General features: G+C 35.3%; 1 protein-coding gene across 34 annotated transcripts in view; it reads left to right on the top strand.

The window, feature by feature from the left end:
* The window catches only part of PTPRD (protein tyrosine phosphatase receptor type D), a 2,318,035-nt gene that overhangs the window by 1,586,816 nt on the left and 706,802 nt on the right, over nucleotides 1-24,417 (top strand). For all 34 annotated transcript variants that reach the window (XM_030814138.1, XM_030813761.1, XM_030813755.1 and 31 more), the window contains exon 10: nucleotides 14,901-14,939. The gene's annotated coding sequence lies outside the window, so the exon portion shown is untranslated. The remainder of the gene's footprint in view (nucleotides 1-14,900; nucleotides 14,940-24,417) is intronic.

Raw genomic sequence — 24,417 nt, 5'->3', positions numbered from 1 at the left:
GTTGGAAGTGAAATATCTTTAACGGTTCATACGCAGGCTGGTGTCGGTGCTGAGAGCTGTGTCAGCATGAAGACAGCAATGCCACACCATGAAAAGCAATTGCAGTTTTGAGAAGCTGCAGCTATTTGCAATCCTCGTTTCAAAAAGATCACTTTCAGAATGTGGCGTTGGGTGGAAATGGATGCAGTCATCATTTTTAGGGGCTTTGTTGAGCTGTAGCAGCTGGGAACTCTCTTTTCTCATCTCCTACAACCCACAGACCCTCACGCAAAACAGGAGGTAAAAATGCCGTTGTCCTTAAAATAAAACTCGGCTGTGTGGCTACATATTTTAAGAAAATTTTATGAAAAAAAAGCTTTTGATAATGAAAAAAAGACTACAGGAGTTCAAATAAAACCTAACCAGACATGAAAAATATGTGTTTATCCTTAATAAATATAAAAGAATCAAAATCTGTGGATAAGACCAATAGGTAGTCTTCCATTTAGTAAAATGACCCATTTTTTTAACTCTCCAATTCTACCATCCTTCTGCCCTTGCTCAAATACCAGCACCTCCAGTAAGCCTTGTCCCATTTATTCTATGAGGCATTTTTTGTTCTTTCACCTAAGTAGTAATATGTTTTTATCTGAGTACTTTTGTCAGGTGTCTCTTTCCTATTTGTACTCTGATTATTTGTGCATGAATTTTGTCTTCACTACAGGCTCCTTCAAGAAGAAATTCACACTTTCATTAATTTATATATACAACCTTCCGGTCGCTGATGGACCAGGTATATAATGGTGGTCCCTTAAGATTATAGCAGAGCTGAAAATTTTCTAGCTCCTAATGATGTCATAGTCACCATAATGTCACAGTGCAACACATTCCCTTCTCTATGGTTATACATGTTTAGATACACAAATATCATTCTGTTACAGTTGACTACAGTATTCAATACAGTAACATGCTATACACGTTGTGGCCTAGGAGCTATAGGCTATACCGCATAGCCTAGTTGTGTAGTAGGCTATACTATCTCGGTTTGTATAAGCACACTCTATGATGTTCACACAACAGAATTGCCCAACAATGCGTTTCTCAGAATCAATCCCTGTGTTAAGCGACACATGACTATATTCATTAAACAAATGTGATTTGACAGTCTACTAGGTGCCAAGGACCTTTCAGGCACTAATAATATAAATACTAGTAAGTATTCCCCATGGTTTATTTCCTGGCTCTGCCTCAAAGAACCGTCAACAAGTCACCACATGAAATCTTGCTGTCACCCTTGAATTCCACATTCAATTCTACCAAGATGGTCATCGAGTCTCTATCATCAATTTAACCCTTCCCCCCCATTTCCATGTCCATTTTACCAGTCTTAAGTACATTCACTCCTGGATGTCCCACCATTATATCAGACTCAACCATCTACCTGTTCCTTACATTCTTCATTCCACTGAGAAATGAATCATCCTCAGAACTCCACCACTACATATGAATAAGAACCATATGAATGAATCTAAGGTCCTCAAGGATCTTAGATTTAAGTATGGAAAATAGACATGTAAACATGTATATAAATTGCAATCTAGAGTACGCAGGATACATATTGGATTCATTTTTATAACCTTTTAAGTATCTTAGCACCTTGTTGAATTAATAAAGGTGGATTCCACTCTTAAACAACAATAAAGGTCCTACAGAAAAACAATGGATAAAAACTGGTGGAGAAATAAAAAACCAATGATGACATATGGATTCTTGGGAGAACTGTGACTCTTGACAGTCCAGATCAGTTATTCCTGCTAACCTTAGCCCTAAATCTTTCTTTATTGGCTCTGTTTCCTTTATGCATGGTATATTTTAAGCAGTAAGGACAATTCTAGAGAGGCAGCCAGATGGAGTACAAAAACATAGCTTTCAATTTAGGAGACTTGGTATGTACAAAAAAAAGATAATATCAGTCTGTCTGTGGTAAGTGTTGATTGAGGATGCAGATATTAAATGCTACAGTAAACAATAAGTCTGACCTTCTTCAGAAGAAAGTTTGATAGGTATACTTACTAGTGAATGAGAAAAGAACAAAGATATCTGTAAAAAAAAAAAAAAAAAGCCCAAGTGTGGCCCATGTGATCCAAAGGAGGCAGTAAGACAAATCATGGAACATCTGCTGTTTCTGAGATTTCATGGTTGAGGGTTGCATTCCTGCCAGGTAGTTTATTGATGCTAAATAATAAAATGCCATCTACATCCTTTCATACGTTTCCTGTTAGCTAGTTCTTTCTCATTGGCATTTTTTCTTCCTTAGGCTCCGTGATCCCACACTGTTCTCTTCCCATTTTCTTGACTGATCAATTTATCTTTGTAGATCATCCATTTTCAACCATCAAATGTCAGTATTTCCCATGGTTCAGTTCCTGGCTCTGCATCAAAGAACTGCCATTGAGTCACCACCTGAAATCGTACTGTCACCCTTGAATTCCACATTCAATTCTACCAAGGTGGTCATCAAATGTCTTTCATCAATTTAACCATTCCCCTGATTTCCACATCCATTTTACCAAAGTCTTAAGTATATTTTCTCCTGGATGTCCCACCATTATATCAGACTCAGCCATCTACCTGTTCCTTACATTCTTCATTCCACTGAGAGATGAATCATCCTCAGAACTCCACCACTACCGTACGTTCCAGGACTTACAACTCTCTCCTCACCAAAGAGGTTTTCCCATCAAATTCCATCACCATTCTCCTTGCCTCCTCAGTTTACAGTCTCAGGCATATTTGATCCCTCCCTCTTCCTGTCTCCATGCCTAGTCACTGGAGTTAATTATTCTGAAAGTCTTCTTTTGTAATGTCTCTGGCACTAGGAACAATTTAAAATAATATTTTGTTGAGTGCAAGTAGCTAGGCACACAAAAAAGTGTACATTGCTACCCAATTTTTCCCATTGCCACCTGCTTTATCCAGCCCTTGTCACCTCATGTGTGGTGCCTTGAGTAGGTTATCATTTTTTAAATTGCTCATCTCTAGCCCCTCCTAACCAGTCAGCACTTTTTAGTCTGATTCCTTTTCTTAAAAATACATATTTAATAATCTCAACCTTCCAACAGCTACTCAATAGCTTGACCGTGTCCAATAGAAATATAATGCAAGTCACAAGTATGAACTGTGTATATAATTCAAATTTTCTAGTAGTCATATTATAAAATGTAACAATAAATATGTGAAATTAGTGTTAATAATGTTATTATATTTACCCAGTATAGCCAAAATATTCTCATTTTAATAGATAATAATGACTAATATTAATGAGATATTTCATATTATTTTTCATGCTGAATCTTCACAATTATACATCTCAATTCTTACTAGCCACAGTTGAAGTGCCCTATAGCCATATGTGACTAGTGGCTACCATATTGGACAATGCAGCTCTACAAAATACTCTGTGCCCCCCATTTCATTCCTTGCTTATGCTTCTACTTTTTTTTTTTTTTTTTTATCTATTCTCCTTCCAACGTAATTAAATACTAATAATATGTAAGGCTCTCTCACTTAAATTCTAACTCTCCTGGGCAAACTTCCCCAATCATCACAAGACTATGATTTCATCTCATGAGACGCATTAGCTGTACCACTCAGCTGGCATTTCCCATGTGCTACTTTCTGTAATTAATGCATGAGAACTGCACCCTAGCCAGACTGCCAATATCTTGAAGACTGATTCTTCTCTCTGTACCTCATATCGCTTAGTATAATGTCTTTCATAGAGAAGACACAGTAAATATTTGTTGATGGAGTGATGAGAAAATGGAGTTACTGTAGCATAAATAAATAAATAGACTTTATTAATCAAGTCTTATATAATTTATCAATTACTGTGATACCACACTATACTGTCACGAATTTAATTGTTAGTTTAGGTTTCTGGGTTTTAGTAAAGATTTATTTTCCAAAAGGTAATACATTCCTGTTTTAGAAGGATAAATGAAATATCAGAAATCAGAAAGTAACACAAACTAAATAGAAAGTCAAGTAACCTGCTACAATTTTAGTTTTGCAATTTATATATGGAGTGGTGAGAATATTGATAGCTGAAATGTAGTGAATATGATGAGCATAATAGTATTATGGAAGACATAATTTAGTGAGCTTCAACAAATACTGTCTGAATTTCTTATCAGTATGGAAGAATTCTCAGAAACATATTTAGAAGATTTAATAAAAGAATGTGTTGGAAAAAGTGATTTGATAAGGGATAACTAACATCAATTTGTGATAGGGAGGTTTTGTGCAATTACTCTGTGGATGTGTTGAAAGGCTGTGGCAAATGCTTTGTCAGGGAATGTTAAATGCAATGGTGGGGTATATGTTTACTTACACAAGGAGCCCTTGATGAGATTTCACACAAAGAGTTACAGATTAAAGAAATGAGTCCTGGTGTAGAGGGTAAAAAAACTAAATGTGGCTAATATGTTTTTCATCACAGGATTTTTTTTATGTTACCGCCACTTTATATGACAAGAACTGTTAGTAGACCAAATGGCAGTTAGTTTGAAGGGCATGATTCAATAACAAAAAAATTTAGGATAAGTTTGACAAAGCAGATCTTATGTAAAATGTAAAATAAATGAAATCTGTACTTAGAGATAACAAACTTCACCATCACTAAACACCCTATTCTCCCTTTAAGCCTGAGTATTCCCCATTACAACCCATAACACCCCAATGATATGTGATAGGACTTTTCAAATGTACTCTGGTTTTGTTAAGACCTCTTGATAGATAGCTCTTGAAGATTTTTATGATACAAATATGCAGCGCAATAACTGGAATTAGGGAAATTCATTTGGTTGAAAGCCCCACATCAACACTTAATATTATACTATACTCTTCCTGTTAATAATATTGATGCTAAAATCCAAAATTTATATTTAGAAGAGTAATTTAGAAAAAGAAAGATTCTTAAACTCGATCAGTATTTTTAAAAACTTCCATATCACTACAAACGAATTTACAGTGTTTGTATAGTGTACATGTGCATTTTCCATGTAACAGCTATTGTCAAATGGATAAAAGCTGAACATGCAGATATATACATTGTATATCTATCTATTCTTCTTAAAATTAAGGTTATTGCTAATTTAAATGCAGGCAGAGAGCCTTGTGGGGGAACAAATTCTTTCTTGGTTTATCCTTACATTTGGCAAATCCACCTGGAAAAGCAGAGAGGGAAGGTAGTAAATGAGCTGGACAAAATTCAGAATGTATGCCAGATGTCATGCAAGAAAGCTGAAGTACAATCTGAAATAGTAATGGGTGGAACACCAGACATAGCAGGTGCCAGAGCCAGGGATAGAGAGGGGAGTATCCAGTGAAGGAGAAAAACCATAAGTGGGAGAAAGAAATCAGTACTCAAGCAGAAGGCTCAAACAGACAAAAGTAGGTTTCAGAGATGAAGCTCTGGCTGGGGAGATTCCTTCCTGGAATGTGAATTGAAACTTGCTTTCTTTGGCTGATAAGGCTAAAATGTCAGAGTAGGAGAGTCCAGCTTAGAGAAAAGAGGTTTGGAGAATGGGGTAGGTAGAGAATGAGAAAGCTATAAAGGTGTCTGTTAATCATAGTTCTTATGAAAATAAAGCAGTTTGAATTTCAGAGATCTAATTCCTACATAAAGCTATTGGATCTTGTAAATGCTTCTTCAGCATTAATATCGACACAGAAAACTGGCAAATGCCTTTAAAAAGAAATAGAAACAAAAAAATCAAGAGCAGGAATGAACTTCGGGCTTAAAAGATGAAAAAACATTACTATTATAGGCAGCAACAAAACATACAGAAAATAAAACTGAACAAACCCTGGACAGGAAACCAGACTCCATGACTACCTTGCTGTGTCACATTTAGAGAAAGAAAGACACAATTTCTTAAACTGTCTAATGGATAATAAGCTTGATCTTTATTGTCTTCCTCATTATTATCATAGTAGCTCTCTGTTAGCTTACTATGGTCAACTTACCATGACTTACAAAGCCTTACATAATCGAACATCTGGCCTACACCTCCTCTCTTACCTGTCTTAAGCCAGGCTTTTCATGGCTCAACGTGCTCCAGCCACACTGGACACATTTGTGTTCTTCAAGCACTAAAGCTGGTCCCTGTGCCAGAGCCTTTACATTTATTGCTTTTTCTAGAGGTCTTTACCCCTTCCTCGTGGCATGGCTGTTCTTTCTTTTGTTAAGATCTCAGCTCAAATTATCAGCTATCTATAAGGCCTTCCTGACTATCCTCTGTAGCATTACCCAATGCTGCCCATTCACCACCACAATACCCTGTTTTATTTTTTTCATGGCACTTAGTTCTCACTGAAATTATCCAGCCATCCAACTGTCTGTCTGTCTGTCTGTCTGTCTTTCTTTCTTTCTTTCTTTCTTTCTTTCTTTCTTTCTTTCTTTCTTTTTTCTTTCTTTCTTTCTTTCTTTCTTTCTTTCTTTCTTTCTTTCTTTCCTTTCCTTTCCTTTCCTTCCTTCCTTCCTTTCTTTTTTCTTTTCTTTGTCATTTATTACCTGTTACCCATTAGCATAAAATGTTTATCTGAGCAGACTATAATTTCTAGTGTCTAGAAAAGAACTCATGGTAGATGCTCAGATGTATGTGGTGAATAAATAAATGATGAGGTAAATATTAAGTGCTAAATATCCATTACATTTTTTCTAATCACAGCAGTTATGAAAGATAAGTATTATTTTCTTTTTTATATCTATTTTACTGAAAAGGAGACAGACTTTTTTGAGGGACTGACTTGCCCGAGATCATGTGACTACTAATATGTCCTCAAAGCTCATGCTTTTTTCCATTACAGTATCTTCGTTACCCGCGACCAAATTATTGTGAGTGTTACCTGAGATAGTGAACAGATTATAAAGCATTATAGTAAAGAGATTTTATTTCAGTTCTTTTCATTGTTGGTGTGGCATCCTTCTTCGCTAACCACTAGTGAATATTAGCTAGTTTACAATCTTTGAAGCTCCGTGGGTTTTCTAGTCTTTTATCAGGGAATAAGAAGGTCTAAGTCAAAGTCTAGAGGAGTATACACAGGAATACACATCTGCTCATGAATTCCCTTAAGATTACATTCACAGTTTTGCTACTGAGCTCAAAGAAGTAACATTCTATACAATGACATCAACATGAAGACAAAGCATTGGGCAGCTTATCAGAACACAGGAAAACCTTCCACAAAGATGGTACTGCAGACTGGCTCTTGTCTTAATCTTAGCCATACCAGTAAAGCCTCCCTCTTTAGAAAAAATGTCAAGAAAAACTTAGTCACACCATCTTGCTCTTTCAGGGTAATAAAGGAAAAATAAAGTCATAAAATAATAAAGCAATGAAAAATGTTTGCACATTTTCAAGGGAAAGAAAAAGTAGAAGGCTTATAGTGAATAAAAATATATCTATGTAAACAATCCAAAATATATTTACGTAAACAATAGTGAATAAAATATAGTGAATAAAAATATATCTATGTAAATGATCCAAAAAATTTACAAGGGACTAAACAACAATAAACTGAATGCAACATGGATTCAAATTGGAATGAAAATGGGATAATAAAAATGAAGCATAAAACTTTACTTAAATTTATTCATCTATTTAAAATCACTTTTGCATCTAGTTGAAGTAAAAAGCTGTTAAACTTTCTCTTGGGTTTTAGGATGAATCTTGGCATATGTTAATTCTGAAAATGTTAAAGTCATCATTGGTCTTTTTAATCAAATCTTTATGTTTATAATCAATGTCCTTAATATATGAAAAGTTATTACAAGTAATTATAGAAGACATGTGCTCTAATAGATAAGTAGGCAAAAATACATGAAGAAGCATTTCAGAAACTAATAAATACAAATAAAAAAATAAACTTTTCAACGGAACTGGTAACCAAAGAAACACATATTAAAACAATAAAAGATATAATTTTATTTATCAAATTGGCAAAAATTTTAAAATGATAATATCTACTATTAGCTTCGGTGTGGAAAAGTTGGAACTCTCCTATCTTGCTTGTAGGAGTCATAAATGCTATTACCTTTATGGAGTATAATTTGGCAATAGATATTATAATTTTTGTAATTTAATATGCAGGCTTGACTGCATCCAGCAATTCATCCTAAGGAATTAATCATGATTCATGCAAATATATAGCCTGAAGGATGTTTATCACGACGCTGTTTATACAGGAAAAAAAAAAAAAGAACCAACAATGGTCTTTTTGACAGGTCTAACAAATTATGTTTCATCCATAAAATTGAAATTTAAAATAACTATGCACTACCTGAACAAATTGTAGGAAAACATTCACATCATTTAAAAATACTCATGGAAGAGTAAGTAAAAAAGAGAACATAACAGTATCAATGAACTTACAAAATATATATTAATGCATAGAAAAGAGACTGGGTAGCTGTATACCCGAAAGTCAAGAGCAGTTGTCTCTCAGTGATAGGATTTTGAATGACTTTCATTTTCGTCTTTTTTCTTCAATGTATTTTGTAAATTTCAATGGTGATTATGTTAAATTATTTTTATAAAAATAAAAATTTGTATTATTTTTATAAAAAGGTATAAAATGATGATTAATGATTTAATCTTAACCGAACGTAAGATAATGAGAAAGCTGTGCAATATCACAGGAAATAGAGAAAAGAAGAAAAGAAAGTAAATTGTAAGATTAAATAGCAACTAAAATAATCATGTCCTTTGTAGCAACGTGGATGGAGATGGAGGCTGTAATCCTAAGCAAACTAACTCACGAACAGGAAACCAAATCCCTCATTTTCTCACTTATAAGTGGAGCTAAATATTGAGCACACATGGACATAAACATGGGAGTAATAGACACTGTGGAGTATTAGACGGGGGAGGGAGAGCGGGGGGTGTGAGTTGAAAAGCTACCTAGTGGGTACTATACTCACTAGCTGGGTGCAATATACCCATGTAACAAACCTGCACATTGACGACTTGTATCTAAAATAAAAGTTGAAATTTAAGATTAAATAAAAGCAACTAAGTGTAAATAGAAGAACGGAAATGGAAAAATCATATTTCAGAATTGTGTTTCACTCCAAGTAATCCACCAAGAGCAGGTCCTAGGCCTTTTGTGTTTATCATGTGTGCAAAAAATTCACATTCAGCAACGCGTACAAAGTAAAAAGAAAGAAAAACGAAATGCACATTTCTGTAATCAATATATGAAGAGTTGATATTTATTTCTGGGCCTTAGTAACAACTTGGAAAATTCGAAATGAAATTAAATGCAGTACACAAATTCAGTTGACTGAATATTTCTTTGGAGTAATATCAAGTGCCACATTTAGCTATGATGTCTCACTTACTGTTGTGATGGTGTTATTTGTGCAGTCTATAGTACTTTACACTGTACAAAGCATTTATATGCACTTTATCTCACTTATTCTTACCAAAACCCTGTGAAGTTATTTGTATAAGTTCCATTTTACAAATGAAGAAACAAAAATCTGGGATGTTGACTTCCAAACATCCCCTAATGTTCAAAGCTAAGGGAAACTAACAAAACCAAATTTACCGTGGATTATTCTCAGGCTGAGCATTACCTTGAAAAATACCAGTCATGCCAGTCATGAAATTTCTACATTTTATTTTACTTCTATAATAATACACTATAATTCCAATATTGTTTGCTCTGTTTCTGTGGTTGATCTCTACGAACATGTAAAAGCAACTATTTTTGAGTATTCCAATATAGATTTTGCAGCTACTTTCAGCAAATCGTATTGCAGTTTCTTCATATTCTATGCACATGTTGCAAAGAAAAAGTGTTCAAGTTCTGCAAATTATGTTGACTTCTTTGAAAATCTAAGCAAAGCTCTATACAGTCATGCATTACTTAACAACAACAATACGTTCTGAGAAATGCATCCTTAGGTGATTTTGTCATTGTGCAAACATCACAGAACATACTTACAGAAACCTAGATGGCTCAGCCTACTACAAACTTACATTATGTGGTATAGCCTATTGTTCTTAGACCACAAACCTGTACAGAATGTTACTGTGCTGGATATTGTAAGCAACTCTAACACAATGGCCAGTGTATGTGTATCTAAATATAACTAAACAAGGAAAAGGTACAATAAAAATATGGTACAAAAGATAAAAAATAGTACACCTGCATAGGACACTTACAATGAATGGAGCTTTCAGGACGGGAAGTTGCTCTAGGTGAATCAACGAGTGAGCAGTAAGTAATATGAAGGACAAGGACAAGACTGCACACTACTATAGACTTTATAAACACTGCACACTAAGGCTACGGTAAATGCATTTTAGAACATTTTCTTTCTTCAATAATTAACCTTAGCTTACTCTAAGCTGACATATTTTTTTACATTATTTTTATTTTTATTTTACTTTAAGTTCTGGCATACATGTGCAGAATGTGCAGGTTTGTTACATACGTATACATGTGCCATGATGGTTTGCTGTACCTATCAACCAGTCATCTCGGTTTTAAGGCCCACATGCATTAGCTGTTTGTCCTAATATTCTCCCTCCCCTTGCCCCCCACCCCACTACATGTCCCGGTGTGTGATGTTCCTCTCCCTGTGTCCACGTGTTCTCATTGTAAGCTAAGATTTTTTACTTTATAAACTTTTAAAAACTTTTTGACTCTTTTGTAATAACACTTAGCTTAAAGCACACATTGTACAGCTGTACAAAAATATTTCTTTATATTCTCATTCTATACATTTTTTCTTTTTACATTGTTTGTGTACTTAAAACTGTTTTGTACTAAAAATTAAGACACAAACACACACATTAGTCTAGGCCTACGCATGGCAAGAATCATCAGTAACACTCTCTTCCAAACCTACATCTTGTCCCACCAGAAGATCTTCAGGGGCAATAACGCAAATGAAGCTGTCATGTCCCATGACAACAATGCCTTATTTTGGAATACCACCTGAGACCATTCTGTAGTTAACATTTTTTTAAGTAGAAAGAGTACACTCTAAAATAGTGATATGAAGTATAGCATAGTATGGTAAATACATAAACCAGTAACATACTCATTGATTATCAAGTATTAATACCATTGATCATTTATTATCAAGCATTAATGCCATTACTTTTAATGGCAAAAACTGCAATTACTTTTGCACCAATCACATATGAGGTACACATAATTGTACGTGCTATGAGTAATGCACTGTGCTGTAACATTACAACAGCTACCACATCACTAGGCGATAAGAATTTTTCAGCTCCATTATAAGCTTACGAGACCACTGTCATATATGCAGTCCATTGCTGACTGATAATGTTATGCAGCACACAACTGTACTTCATTTCTAATTTGATTTTTAAAGTATTTATGTAACAAAAGATATGTTTATTTAAGAGATGTACTTTAGGTGAAGTGATTTAAAATACCTCTTAAATAATTAGACATCCAGAGACCTTTGAGGATAATTTAAAGGTTAAATTGGCAGCACATTAGGTTAATTGCTAAAATATTATATTTTCGTGTCCTGCCTACATTGTGAACATTCCAACATAAGCATTAGAGAGTAGTCTCTAAAGCAAAAGAAACTACCATCAGCGTGAACAGGCAACCTACAAAATGGGAGAAAATTTTCACAACCTACTCATCTGACAAAGGGCTAATATCCAGAATCTACAATGAACCCAAACAAATTTACAGGAAAAAAACAAACAACCCCATCAAAAAGTGGGCGAAGGACATGAACAGACACTTCTCAAAAGAAGACATTTATGCAGTCAAAAAACACATGCAAAAATGCTTATCATCACTGGCCATCAGAGAAATGCAAATCAAAACCACAATAAGATACCATCTCACACCAGTTGGAATGGCCATCATTAAAAAATCAGGAAACAACAGGTGCTGGAGAGGATGTGGAGAAATAGGAACACTTTTACACTGTTGGTGGGACTGTAAACTAGTTCAACCATTGTGGAAGTCAGTGTGGCGATTCCTCGGGGATCTAGAACTAGAAATACCATTTGACCCAGCCATCCCATTATTGGGTATATACCCAAAGGATTATAAGTCATGCTGCTATAAAGACACATGCATGCATATGTTTATTGCAGCACTATTCACAATAGCAAGGACTTTGAACCAACCCAAATGTCCAACAAAGATAGACTGGATTAAGAAAATGTGGCACATATACACCATGGAATACTATGCAGCCATAAAAACTGATGAGTTCCTGTCCTTTGTAGGGACATGGATGAAACTGGAAATCATCATTCTCGGTAAACTATCGCAAGGACAAAAAACCAAACACCGCATGTTCTCACTCATAGGTGGGAATTGAACAATGAGAACACATGGACACTGGAAGGGGAACATCACACTCTGGGGACTATTGTGGAGTAGGGGGAGGGGAGAGGGATAGCATTAGGAGACACACCTAATGCTAAATGATGAGTTAATGGGTGCAGCACACCAACATGGCACATGGATACATATGTAACAAACCTGCACATTGTGCACATGTACCCTAAAACTTAAAATACAATAATAAAATAAATTAAAAATAGAAATTGTGAAGATCTGAATGTAAAAAAAAAAGAAAGTAGTCTCTAAAAACATAAGAAATAATTAAAATTAGCTTCTGGCCCCTAGAACTGCTTTTCACTCTCATTCTGGTTATTTAGAGGATATACACATCCAAGTAGATACCTCATCTAGCACCTTGACTCTGGATGCTTTTATCTATTCCCATTCAATGACCTTTGCTTCCACTTCATGACAGCCACTCACTCTCTTAGATATATGCTGGCAATTCTCAAAATTAGTTGTGTAACTCAGACTTATCCTCTGGCTTCTAGAAACACTTACCCAACTTAACATTTCCATTTGATTGTCTCACAAGCATTTCAAATATAATACATACAAAATGGAATTCTTGCATTCCACTTAAATCTTATTATATTCTCAGTCTTTATCATCTCAGAAAATGGCAGCACATGCACCCAGTTGTTCAAGCCAGAAACCTGGCCATCATTCTTGGTTCCTTATTTTGTCTTACCTTCACATTCAGTGCCTCAACCAGCCTTTTCTTTGTGCCTTCTAACTATATCATGAATCAATCCAGCATCTTTTACATCAACTGCCTATGGTGGTCCAAGCCTTCTTACATAATTTCACCTCCATTTCCAATCACTGTCTCCTCAATCTAGTCATCACACAGCAAACAGATAATCTTTTAAAACAAAAATCGCAAGAGTACCAACTCTCATTAATTTATTGAGTGGTTTATCCATGTATTTCATGCTCTACATTAAATATATATTTCACATCCTTCCGCTTTTTAGAGCTTTATTAAGGTATAATTATCATATAATATACTGCATGCATTAAAGCATATCATTTGATGAGTCTGGACACATGTATATGCCTTTAAAGTCTTGAGCACAATCAAGATAACAATAATATCCATCAGCTCCAAAAGTTTATTTACGGCCCTTTTAATACCTCCATCTTCTCTTCTCCTTCCATGTCTGCAGAGCACCACTGATCAGCTTTATACAACTCAAGATCAGTTTTTATTTTCTAGGAATTTACACAAATGAATTAACGTCTCCACTTGCCTCAGCTAATCACATAGAGTTCCGGTTAATTTCTTCATTTCCACTCTTCCAAAAAGAAAAATAAGTGAACAAGTTTAATGAAAATCACTGAGAAAATGCCAACATAGGTGCCCAGTTTTTAGAGTTACTTATAAATTATAAAACTCCTGAAACACTACAACACTTTCATGGATTTGTATCTTTCTCAACCTTGATAAAAAATTGTATTAATAATAAACTTCCAGGTTGTTGTTGTTGTTGTTGTTGGAGTGTCACTCTGTCACGCAGGATGGAGTGCAGTGGCACAGCCTTGGCTCACCGCAACCTCCACCTCCTGGGTTCAAGTGATTCTCCTGTCTCAGCCTCCTGAGTAGCTGGGATTACAGGTGCACATGACCACGCCTGGCTAATTATTTGTATTTTGAGTAGAGATGGGATTTTACCTTGTTGGCCAGGCTGGTGTCGAACTCCTGACCTTAAGTGATCTGCCCGCCTTGGCCTCCCGAAGTCCTGGGATCACAGGCGTGAGCCACTGCACCCAGCCAAACTTCCAAGTATATAATTAAAAGTTTAGTAAGCCCTCAGCCTAATTTTAAAATTCAGATTTTTTTCTTTGTTTCTTTCTTACTTTCTTTCTTTCTATCTTTTTCTTTCTTTCTTTCTTTCTTTCTTTCTTTCTTTCTTTCTTTCTTTCTTTCTTTCTTTTCTTTCCTTCTTTCTTTCTTTCTTTCTTTCTTTCTTGATAACATTATTATCATAGTCTAGTAGATTCTGTCTTTCTATAATAAAAATCCTGTGATGTTGTTCAAAGAAACTCGATGGGTTTTCTGTATGTTTACCAAGGAATTAAAATCTTAACAAAGGTTTTCAACACAAGAAATACTCCCTTTTGTAAGAATTCTTCATAGGTTTTTCTAGCACAAGTTCGTTTTTATTGAATGATACTTGATGGTTCTATGTGTTATTTCTTTTCTACTACATATAATTTTGATTAGGGAATACATTTAATATTTTAAAACTATCATTTCTTTTTCCAGAATAATCATAACATGTTTTGCTTTTTGTTGCTTTAAAAGGAACATTTTAAGTTGCTTTTTTACCACAATAAGTGTGAAAGGAAATGCCAAAATACAAACAATTTCACTTCTTGTTGGAATTTGACATCTCCACTAGCTAAGTAATATAAACATGCATCACCTAAAAGAGCAGTATTTTAATAGCATCGTTTTCACATTTTAATTGTTGTCACATTTCTTCTTTGTTTAGGGAGACGTCTGGTGAACACCCGTGGGATCTAAAGAACAAGTAAGATTTAAAGCATACTGGGTTGTGTGCCTGGCTTTCAAATTTTATTTGTTTTATTGCTTAATAGTGTTTCTTTACTACTGTGGGTTGTAGCTTCTTAAAATTGTTAGAAATTTTATTATGGAGTATAAGGAACAAAAGTGAACTTTCAACACTTTCAACTTATTTGGAGTCTTAAAAAATATACATAAATTTTCTGTATGTAGTAGGCAGACACAAAAATACTGTCTTTATGGATATAGATGGAGTGAAATTTCAAGTCCTAAATAATGGGTATGTTTTTATGTGGAAGAGCAAATACACATCTATAGACTGAATTTTTGCACAATGATTTTTATAAGATATACTGTTTTATTTAATAATTGTCTTAGTGTGACCTCTAGCCTATCAATGGAGTAGGTCAGTGAGCAGTGAGTAGTTGATTCATTTCCCCAAACTCCACCTCATGTGGAACCATGATTCTGTTAACACCACAGAGTATGAACAATACAACAACCACCCAATATTGGAATGAGATGTGTTGGGATGGTTATGAGAGAATCTTCAGTTAATGGAGTGGGAAAGAGAAAGTGTGAAGTGCAGTCAAAAGGAAAGCAAATAAGTAAGGGAAGAACTGAAAATAACAAAGAAGAAAGAAGACAGATCTTCAAAAAATAAACAAATAGAGTAAACAAATAGATTACATATACTTGCACTTCATTGTAAATATTTGGAAGAAAGAAAAGAGAGGTGGAACAAATAAAAAGTAGTAAGTAGAGACTGGAAACTAAATATAGAGACACGATATTCAATAAATAGTGCTTAAGAGAAAGGGAAAGAAAAGAGTGGTAAAAGTAGAAGAAAGTTCCATTTTAAATTTTTGCTTTTTCACTTATTTGACAATTTACGTAATTTAAACTACAACTTGAATGGTTTATAAATGGAAGCCTTGAATATTTTTATCTATTTCCTTGAAAAAGAAAAAAATTCTAGTCATCATGCAATTATTCGATGTTTCTAAGAATCTTGTTTTATGCTCAATTTAAGCCATGTTTAAATGAAGAAAATGTTTCTTGATTTATTTCAAGTTTCCTTACTAGTGTTCTAAACTTTCTATGTTGATGAAATCACTTGATTCTAAAAAACTGAAAATTGTGCATTTAAGGAGGTGAAATAAATCATTAAAATGTGTTTATACTCTGCTGAAAGCATATGTTAAACAATTCAAATTTACCGTTAGAATGGTTCAGATTACTCCGGCATTCAAAGACACAAAGCCCTGGAATTACCCTGTAGTTATCCTGTAATTGCTATTTGCTGGCAAAGGAAAGGTTAACAGTGGTGCTGATCTCAACTGTAATACACAGATTTACCAAGGAACCTGTAGAATTGAGTTTGTCTATCCAAAGAATGAATCATAAAAATTCAGCAAGATGACCTTTCTTTTCATTGGCATAAAGATAAAATAAGTAAAAATTCCTTTTTAGCAGCACTTGGAAAAGTATGGTTCTTCGTTTACAATTGTTGCTGTTGTTCATTGGTTTGGGTGGCTATTATTTATTAATCAATTATCATCACAACAAAGGGACTTTGTTGGATGATAATCTTACTAATAGTCGTAGTGTCTTGGAGAAAATTATTTGGTTATTTATGATTCATTATCTATAATACACATCACTACTAGGCCACCATACATTGTTTTTTATAACCATAGAGTAGAGCTCTGTGGGGGCAAAAGAGAAAACGCCCATTGACTCTAAATTCAAAATACTGAGTAAAATCCCAGCACCACCATTAAGAGCCACTTTATCTTCCTGCTCCTCGATGTTTTCATGTTTAATATGAGCATACTGCCTAGTGACAGGATTGCTATGGTATTTGAGCAAGTTGTCAATCTGAAAGTACTTTGAACTTGGTCAACATTGCTGGATGACGTAACTGGGGAGTCTTGGGTTCTAGCTGCCTGCAAGTGAAGCCACCCAAATGACTTTGCAAAGATTGCTACAGGTGTTTGTACTTGTGATTCAACATTATCATTTTTTAAGTCATTTAGGGGGTAGGTCAAACAACCACTTAAGAAGCTTTAGTCATCAGCCTCATTGCTCTGAATCTGGAGTGTAGCCTCATAAGAATATCCTGCTGTGGGTGCCTTACATTCCTCTAATGGAATAAAACTAGGACCATCTCCCCCATTTTAACCAGTACTAGGCTGGTTTGTTTTACATATATTCTCTCATATAAATCTCAAATCAATCATGTAAGGAATATCTGTTGGTCCCCATTTTTAGATGATTGTCATAAAGGCTTAGTAATATGACTGAGGTAACACAAAGAGAAAAGAGAAAGAACTGGAATTGGAACCCAGAACTTGTTTGACAGCCCATGTATATTACAAATGTATTTTACTGCCTTCCTCAGTGAAATGTAGTATTTTTAGTGCAACTATTTGGGGGAAAATTATCACAGTAATTTTATCCACACTGGTGTGGAGAAAACATCTAATACAAAAGACTAATGTTTAAGGGAGAGGAAAAGCAATTTCGCTTCCCAAGGAGGGTGACACCTGCTGAAAGGGGATGCAGTAAGGCAGTCTCAGAGTTGTGCCTTGGACAAGCTCTGTGGGAAAGCATTAGTGAGCTTTTTTTTTTTTTTAATCCTATAATTATTTCCTCCTTTGGCAGTTAACAGCAAATTCCTCAAGTCTTGCTGCCTGTGCTTTAAGGCCCCATTCTTCTGCATTCCTATGATCATTTAGCAGAGAGAAGACCCAACTCTACTTTCTTTCTACTTATTGGCATTCCTCACCTCCATAACAATAACTAAGTTTGTGCCCCCGATTTTCTGTTTATGGTCGAAAATTGGTGATTGATCTACATATACTTGCTGAAGTCAGGGAAGATGGTAATTATTATATCCAAATGTACATTGAACAGTCCTTTTCAGGCTCCATTCTCTTCATCTTCTTTAAGAAAAAGTAAGTTATTAGAAAGAAATGAAAATAAATTCTTTTGTTACAGCAAAGGGGTCCCGATCCAGACCCCACCCAAGAGAGGGTTGTTGCATCTCATGCAAGAAAGAATTTAGGGCAAGTCCATAGAGGAAAGTGAAAACAAGTTTATTAGGAAAGTGAAGAAATAAAAGAATGGCTACTCCATAGACACAGCAGCCCCGAGGGCAGCTGGTTGCCCATTTTTACGGTTATTTCTCGATGATATGCTAAACAAGGAGTGGATTATCCATGCCTCCCCTTTTTAGACAATGTAGGGTAACTTCCTGACATTCCCAGGGCATTTGTAAGCTGTCATGGCGCTGGTGGGAGTGTAGCAGTGAAGATGACCAGAGGTGACTCTTGTGGCCATCTTGGTTTTGGTGGGTGTCGGCCAGCTCCTTTACTGTAACCTATTTTATCAGCAACGTCTTTATGATCTGTATCTTGTGTCGACCTCCTATCTCAACCTGTGACTTAGAATGCCTTAACCCTCTAAGAATACAGCCCAGTAGGTGTCAGCATCGTTTTACCAGCCCCCATTCAAGATGGAGTTGCTGTGGTTTAAATGCCTCTGACACGTTCGTGATTGATTGATTGTTTAATTTTTTTAAAAGCTATCTAGTTAATTTAGTTAAAATAAACCTGGCTTATTCTTTTTTTACACAAATTGATTTTAAAAAGTTAAAATATGTTTTTAAATCCGTAAGTAATTCTTACTCTACTCATTTATACTCACATATACTCACATGTACACAGACATACCTACACACACACTTATAAATACATGTATTCACAGAATATAGCAAGGTCTTTTATCCCATTTCAATGAAATAAATATTGTATTCTATATTTAGAATAAATAATGTTGAAAAAGTGATTTTGGAGAAAGGTTGAAATGATTGAGTCTTAAGTGTGTCATGTATAATCTACACCTTTCTAAACATCGTGTTTTAAGTAGTCATCTTACTTCAGAAATCAGAGGCTCAATGTGTTTAAAAATACATTTTCATCATGTTCATATACAATGTAGATTTCTCCTTCCTCAGATTGTCTCCCGTGTAAACATACTGCTTGATAAAGATGACAGTCAAGTTAACTTAATTGCTGGACAGCTGCATTGTTATTACCATAAATAAACACACGTATTTCCTCTTTGGATTATTCCTGGCAAGGAATCTCTAGACAAACACAATGCTTTGTTCTGGATTGATTGTGACCTTATTCACTCTAGGTAATCACATATGTATCGTTCATATTAACACCTTTATAAAACTGAATTTAATATGTAGAAAAGTTCAGAGGAAAAAGGTATACTCTTAGGTGACATTTTTAAGGGCGCGACTAAAAGCAAAAATGTTATTGACAAATCTTTGGAGTCTTATACAATAAAAGGAATCTAATTTACACAACATAAGCACATTTCTGTTCAGATTGTAAGAATGAAAGATTGTGGAGAAGTTTTATTCAAAGATATCAGCTTTGCTCATGAAACTCAAATAAATGCTTCCAGAAAAAAAAAAAAAAACGAGGTAATAGCATGGACCAAACAGTTATTCATTTTGCTCTTTAATTCCAAAAACAGGTATTATTCCTCTCTGAGTATTACATAGAGCTTATGAGTTACTTATTATAGAAAAATGCTTGTTATCTACAACAAGTACTGATTATGAACATCAGAAGGTATCAAGTAGACAAAAACGCAGCAGCAAAGAGTTCAAGAGTGAGGGAGCACTCAGAGTCCAGTCTTATAGTGAGTTTGGTTAAACTACAAGATGCACCCAACAAAAGATCCATTTTATCTGGGAACCTCAGCTTGCACATTGATGCTTTCAGGCCAGTAGAGGCCCTTTTGTGAAAGAAAGAAATGGTTTAATTAGTTGGGACTCCAAGGATTAAACCAATGTTGAGAATGGCACCTTCACCACCACTGGAAAAAACAGTGGATGCATCCCCATACCTGTTATACATAAGCATTTCCTGAGTTTTGGGTCGACTTGGCTGCTTGAATCAGGGCAGAGTTGCTTCTGTATGCAATAAAATGCCCATACACTTGATCATTATAGTTAATTAACTGCCCTCCTATGCTGCCTGCAATGCAGCAGGGAAAGAAAGAGAAAGAGCCTTGCTGCTTTTGTCCATTGGAGCAGGAAAAAGCAAAGCAAAAGAAAACAAAGAAACACAAAAAAATACTATTTGTTAAACATGGACTGTTACCAAACATAGAAGTAAGGTTCCTTCCATATTTGAAGTCTATTATCAGTTCTGCCTTGTGACTGATTGCTTCTTCGCCATCATCAATGATCAATGATAGGACCCAACAGTGTCAGTGCAGCATTCCGGGGCACTCCCATGGCGCATTTATTTTGTCCATCACCTTGAGAGTGGTTTTCAAGATTAATTCTAGTGTCGGTGGCCTCATATATTAATTATTGCTTCAGAAAGGCTTCATCGGAGTTCAGTCATTCTTTTGTTAGTTTGATGTAAACCCCCAATGCCTCAGATATTGAAAAAAAAAAACAAAAAAAATAAGAACTAGCAAGAGTTTTCAAGTAGCATTGCTGCTTAAAAAACAAACAAACAAACAAGATTACCTGTGCTATCTGCATTCCCCCTTTAACATCTTTTCTATCTGCCCCTGTTAGTGTCATCTGTTGCATTTATTTTTTCATTCAAAAAATTTAGACACTCAAAATTTTGCTGAAAATTTCACCTAAGACTGTGACCAACTGTCTGGTATAAATTGGATATAGATTTCTAGAGATGTAGGCCAGTAGATAGTGAATACAAAGGCAAGTCACAGATTTTCTTTTAGCATTGCTGAGTTTTGTGAAGTTTTATCTCTGCCTGATGTTACAGGATATAGTGGCAAGAATATACACCCTCATATGGCAGAAAATAGCAATTTCTTATCCTGGATGGCAGAATGGCAAAAATATATACATATGGCATCAAACTTTAATTGATAGAACTTGATAAAAAAATTTCAATACTATTCTGTAAATCTCCTTCAAAGTCTGTTTTGTTCTCACATCCACTTAAAGTAGAACAGTCATTAGACGTTGCAAATAGTTTTCCCTGTCTGCATGTGAAAGGAAAGCATCTTACCCATTTGATATTTTTAGACACTTATACCGCCTATGGAATTTGCCTACATAACTCTCTTTCATGCATGGATTTCTTGCTTCTACAGTCATCTTAAATATGGTGAATAATGCTTGGCTTATGGTCCTCACTCAGTCAATGTTTATTAACCAAGTACATATTGGAAAGGTTTGTTAGTGTTCTATGCTATGTAAGAAACTCAGCAGATTAACACAAAATATATTTATTTTCTCTCACTTTAAGGTAGGAAATGTCTTAGTTGGGGCCTCTGCAAGAATGCAGTGTGTCAGCCAGGGCTTGGTTCTCATCTGGAGGCTTAACTGGTGATGGATTCACTTCCAAGTTTACTCAAGTTGTTGGCGGAATTCATTTCCTGTGGCTGTAAGACTGAAGGCTTTGGCTTTGGCTGTTGTCTAGAGGCTACTCTCAGCTCCAGGAGCTGCCTGAAGTTCCTTGACTATGGCTTTTTCCATAGGCCCTCTCACAACATGGTACCTTGCTTCTTTAAAGTCAGCAAGGGAAAGGGACACTTTCTATTACCAGTCTGATAGCAAGGTGGAGGCTTATATAATGATTCATAATCAAGAGAGTAAAATCCTATCATCTTTCCCAAGTTCTATTGGTTAGAAATATGTCACAGGTCCTGCCCACACTCAATGGGACAGGATTATGCAATCTGGACACCAGGAGAAAGAGACCAAAGGAAAGACCTTAGAGTCTCTTTGCCATAATAGATACCATCAAAAGAAGCAGTGCCAGGGCCTTCCCTGGAATCCTAATTTTGAACTAGAATTGAAAATCACATTAGAGAAAGAACATCTTAGTTTGTTCTCACTAAGGAAAATGAAAAAATATTTGTTGAAAGAGCTGTAGGGTGTAGAGTTATCATTATACTAGTTTACTAAAGTTCCACTGAAGTACAATGGGCATTTCCCATTGTAAGAGGTAGAATCTTCAGGGAATAGGGATGTATTCTTAGCTACTCTGGCAGGGAATAGCATGTGACCCTCTTTCTTTGCTAGTGCATTCTGAGTCTTAGGCCTTTGAATAACACAGTTTGTTCTTACTGTACACCTCACTTCTCTACTATTGTTTGGCCTATAACAACCACAGAGGTGATTATATCCTATGTAATTATATGCTGCAGTTAATATGTATTTTACCATATATTTATCCATAGGTTATCAAATAACCACTTAATTCTATGATATTTAAATGAAAAGCTCCAGGCTTACTAGTCTTCCAGGATGTGAGAATAATAGATGAATTATAAGCTATTTCCCCCAAAAAAGAGTGTGTTGGGATACATGAGACCGTGTAAACGAGGAGAAGCTACGGTTGATGATTCCCGAAAAGACTCCCCCGACTTTTGTATCTTCCTGGAGTTCAAAAACAAATACTATTTCTGAGCACCCCTACAGACTAGAATTGCCACTCTCTACTTAGGAGACACAATCCCTAAGGTAACCAGGATACACATATCATAGCAATTTTAACTAGGGCAATCTAAATTATGAGCATGCTACATATGAACCCTAGGCCAAAGGAAATGTTTTCTGTACCAAAATAATCAATATTAATCATTAAAATTTCAAAATAATTTTTTTTAGTCATACTTTCGTGGGGACGCCCTTGGTGGCTGTTGTGCAATAAGCACGTAATATTTGCCTGCCGATCACTAGCCCATCTCACATGTAAAAATGATCACATGACAATCCAGTGCATGTTTTTCACCCAAGATCTTGTCAGCAACTGCTGGCACACTCGAAAAGAGTGTTCTCAATAGAGGAGAGCTTAATAAATTGACTATTTACAGAGGAATGGACAAGATGAAAGGATCAAGGATCATCCTGGGTTAACTGGAAGCTACTTCCACACTTTGGCTTGATAAGGTTATCAGAACCCAGAAAGACCTGCACTGTTGAAGAGGGCCACTCAATAAGAACCTAACCTCAAGTGCAGAAAAGCAACATGTGAAAACCTATGCACTGGCAGATAGAGAGCCAGGGAAATAAATAACACAACTCCTCTTTCCTTTCATCTTCTAATATTCTGCTGGTATTTCCCATTACCTGAACTAACAAGAAGCCACAAAGCAAGAGAGCTTAGTTGATGCAGTCAATAAATGTTGAACTCACCGGGCACAGAGCAGGGGGATGAAAGGTGAGAATGGAATATCCTATAGCATGTCAATGTGCATCAGTAACTCAAAAAGTCTTATGGATAATGTTGTCCCATTTGTATTAAAATTCTAACTTTTGTTCATAGTCTGATTTCTATCCATTGTGTCTTACTTTCTTTTAGGCTTGGAAAATATTGGTCAAAGATATGTTGAATCTGTTACTTTCTAACATTGTTTTAGAAACTACATCAACCATCTACTGAATTTGTTCAGATTTTGGCCTCTTTTCAGAAATCTGGGACTTGTAGGAGGAATTGCTGAAATCTTGAATGATTTTCTAACCATTCACAATTGTAGTTTCCCCTAAGGCAATTCCTAAAAATTTCCATCTTTGTGAGGCTGGTCATGTTTAGGACATTTCTGTAACTCCAAGTCTCTTTAAAGGGAAGGCCCAAGAGAATTATAAGGAGCAAAAAATTACTCAGGATCCCTCCATAGAGGCACCAAGTCAACCTAAAATTCTCATAACTCCTTGAAAGCAGGCTAGTGAAAATTTGGAGAGAATTTATGAAGATTAGTATAAATTATAGCTTATTATCTAGTATTTTTGCAATCTGTCCTTATACTCTTTATATGGCCAAAGAATCCAAAAAATGCTTTATGCCTAGATGTGAGCTAGAATATTTCCAAATTGGCACATACATCACAGAATAAAATCCTCTAAGTTTTATCCACAGACACACCAATATCATCTACATCTAAATTATATTAACTCTAACGCAAATCATCATTCTACTTGTTTCTTATTTCTAAGCACTCATGCAAATTTTTACAGTTCTAATATTTTTTCTCCATACCAACTGGCTTCTTATCTTCATATAGTTTTCCTCCTTTCCAGTTTCAAGTTAAAATAACTGCTGAAAACCCCTATGGCACGCATTTACCTGTGTAACAAACCTGCACATCCTGCACATGTACCCTGGAACTTAAAATAGAATAAAAAGAACTGCTGAAATTTGTGGAGCCTTTAGACCCTACCTTTAGGACTGTGAAAGCTCTGCAACCCAATATTTCAATTATGTTGGGGTTAAGTCTAGCCTTTCTATGACTTAGAACTAGTCAACTTTTATTAATTCTCAATTTCTCTCTCCTTAAGCATATCATATTCCTGGTAATTTTTGGTAAGATTTTGGTGCTGTGTATATAAAGTGCATTGTAAATATCAAACAAAATATTGAGATAGATATTGGGAAAAAATTCCTAAATAAAATTTTAGGTGAATGAGA

This window comes from Nomascus leucogenys, chromosome 1a (assembly GCF_006542625.1).
Source record: "Nomascus leucogenys isolate Asia chromosome 1a, Asia_NLE_v1, whole genome shotgun sequence".
Taxonomy (NCBI): domain Eukaryota; kingdom Metazoa; phylum Chordata; class Mammalia; order Primates; family Hylobatidae; genus Nomascus; species Nomascus leucogenys.
Note: the sequence above shows the minus strand (reverse complement) of the source record. Positions and strands in the feature narration are given on the sequence as shown.